The sequence below is a fragment of the Phacochoerus africanus genome, chromosome 8 (assembly GCF_016906955.1).
Source record: "Phacochoerus africanus isolate WHEZ1 chromosome 8, ROS_Pafr_v1, whole genome shotgun sequence".
NCBI lineage: Eukaryota > Metazoa > Chordata > Mammalia > Artiodactyla > Suidae > Phacochoerus > Phacochoerus africanus.
Genome location: NC_062551.1, coordinates 104,468,841 through 104,472,054, shown reverse-complemented (window position 1 = coordinate 104,472,054; position 3,214 = coordinate 104,468,841). Strand labels below are relative to the sequence as shown.

General features: G+C 34.3%; 1 non-coding gene across 1 annotated transcript; it reads left to right on the top strand.

The window, feature by feature from the left end:
* Nucleotides 1–375: 375 nt before the first annotated feature.
* LOC125134866 (U6 spliceosomal RNA) lies at nt 376–482 on the top strand. Its single transcript, XR_007136853.1, has one exon. It is a non-coding gene; the product is annotated as a U6 spliceosomal RNA (small nuclear RNA).
* Nucleotides 483–3,214: the final 2,732 nt, after the last annotated feature.

Below are 3,214 nucleotides of genomic sequence, written 5' to 3'. Positions count from 1 at the left end.
TAGTTCTAGGATTGATGTGATTTGAGGGTTTTAGTGATAGATTCTGGGCTTGATAGCAAAGCACTGCTCAGTATGGGCCGCCCAAAGACACTGGAATTCTCTGCTTGTTCCCTCCTTAGCACTGAATCTCAGAGAGAAGTTAAAATGCAAGTATGTCATCTGACGTGGTGATGGATGTTGAGTGATCAGAATTAAAGATATTAGAATGTTATCATAATTTTGCAAGACAAATATGAACAAAGAATATACTTGTTTATACAAAGAGGATTTTCTATGTGGACATTAAGTGTAATAAAACCTAAGTCCAAAGGGAAATGAACTTTAATCTTTTTTGGTTTTCAGAATGTTTTGAGAATTTGAGAAAGAGCTATTGCAGTGCTTGCTTTAGCAGCACACATACTAAATTTGGAATGATACAGAGACGATGAGCATGGCCCCTGCCCAAGAATGACTTGCAAATTCATGAAGCATTCCATGTTTTTACGTGGAAGTCTACTTAATGTTCTCTAAAAACCTATATGGGAAAAAAAGAATAAATATATGTTGGTGTATCTGTGATTAATTTTTCTGTAAACCTGAAGCTAATACAACATTGTAAATCAACTATAACGCAATACAATATTTTTTGTCTTTTTTTTTTTTTTTTTGGTCTTTTGTTGTTGTTGTTGTTACTATTTCTTGGGCCGCTCCCGCGGCTCCCCAGGCTAGGGGTTGAATCGGAGCTGTAGCCACCGGCCTACGCCAGAGCCACAGCAACGCGGGATCCAAGCCGCGTCTGCAACCTACACCACAGCTCACGGCAACGCCGGATCATTAACCCACTGAGCAAGGGCAGGGACCGAACCCACAACCTCATGGTTCCTAGTCGGATTTGTTAACCACTGCTCCACGACGGGAACTCCCTTTTTTTTTTTTTTTTTTTTTTTTTAAAGCACCTGAGTCATATATGTGTGTGTGTGTGTGTGTTCTTCTTCTCAAACTAGCTTCCATCATGGTGCATCCCACAGGACTGGATATAGTTCCCTGTGCTATATACATAAGTCAGAAAGAGAAAGACAAATACCATATGATATCACTTATATGTGGAATCTAAAATATTTGTAATTCTTATAGTAACTTTAAAGATGTAGAAATGAGGTTCAGAGAATTTAGGAAAATTCACAAGTTTGTGAGAATAATACATAGTATAACCATTATTTTAATTTGGGCTCTGTCCCATACAATGTACAGCCTCCCTAGTAGGTGGAAAATCACCAACTAGAACTGACAAACTGTGGTCCTGTTTTCTTTTTAAAAATTCTACAAATAGTATTACTTTGATAAGAGAACAGAAGTAGCTAGGCTGAGGGTAAATGACCCAGAAGATGCAGAGCAAAAACTTAAATCATAAAACAAGGCAAATTTTAATGTTTTAGGTTTAGGAACACTGAGAAAGGGGCAGCTGAGATTAGTAAGACAATTTCATACATATATATTGGAATTACTTTTTCTGTTAATAAATGGGTTTCCATGTGACCTAGGGCTTTTCCTAAAATGTAAAGACCCTATAATCCTATCAGATTCATTCAGTGAAATACTATTACGCACTTCTTTAGGATATCTTCTACTAAAGCTAATGTTGCTTGCAAAAGACTTTTTTATTAATTTGATGGACTGTCAGACAAAGGTAGGTTATATAATTTTTATAATAGCAAAGGGGGAAATTAGATCACTTTAAGAGTTTTTATTAGCATAAATTTCATTTAATATCTGAGTTTAATCTATTTTATTTTCATTTTGTAATTTGTTCCTTTATAATATTACCTACTAGTCTTTCCCTTTCCTCTTGACAAGATAAAAAATGCCTTTATTTTTGTATGGGAGAGCTACAGGAAATATTCTGCCTTTTTAATAATCCACACAATTTATAAATGTCCCTCCTTTGGCCTATTAATTATTTTCAGTGTATAAGGTGAAGTTGGGTCTTAAAAATATTACTTTGATGTGATATGTTGATGTTTTTGTTATTTAGCAAAACATAATTAACTAAATTATTAGATCTTTATCTCATCTCTACAATACAGTTCTAAGTATTGCTTTCTTTTTTTTAAATAATGCTCATCTTAAATAATTTTATTTTTCCTTTTATCCTCCTACAGATTTATTAAAAGTCAAATGTCTTCTATTTTTTATTAGAGGAAAAGAAAATTATTTAACACATTTCTTTGAATACTATGGGTTATGTGTGAAGCTAATGCATCATACTCCTACTTGTATGTACTCTTCCTCATTGGCCTTCACCCAGGGATCCAGAAACAGTTATTGCTAGAATAACCTTAAAGGTAAGGACACAGATATGAATATTCAATGCATGATGAATTAGTTGTGGTATTATACAGAATCCCCTCCTCATGTCTTTAGTTTAATTATTCTTATTCATTATGTGGTCATATTTATTGTTACTAGTATTATTAATTTCATAAAAATGAGTATTAAAATTTCCAAATTCATTGGCTTATTTCATCTTTGTGACAACACCTTGGTATTGGCACAAAAGATACAATTACCCCAACTTATTGATGGTAAGCTGAAGCCAAAAAATTCATCCAGCCTAATTTCAAATGACCATTATTTAGCCTTTGGCTTTTGCATCACGGTCTTCTGGATCATCCATTGCATTCTTACGGAAGTGATCTCCTACAGCACCAAATCTTTCCTACCCCTCTGTGCCTTATTGGACATCAACAAACAGTGCTCACTGAGTGTCATCCCTGCTTAGTGTGTCACATTGAGTGGTTCCATCCTTGTCTCTGTGATTGGAAGAGGTTCCCGCAGCCATCTGTAGCATCTCCACACAGCCATGGGAACTCGAGTCCAGTCTGCAGTCTTGTCTCTGAATTTTGATGGCTTCTTCCCATGTATCCTAAGGGTTACTTTTGTCTTTGGTATTTGTGATTAAGTTAATCCTGTGGAAATTGAATCCTATCTAAGAGATGAAACTCAAGGATAACTGTGGAACTAGAGTTTCTGCAAGTTCATTTTCATTATTGATATATTTAATTTTGGCAAATGAACCAGAGCAAATTTGATGGAAAAACTATGTTTGTTTTATATCTATATTACATTAAATCATATTCTTAAGTGTTTATGTCCAGAAAAAGTTGAGCATCTTAGTATGATAAACTATTTTTGGATTTATATTACATTAATATAAATATTATGCACTTCTTTAGGA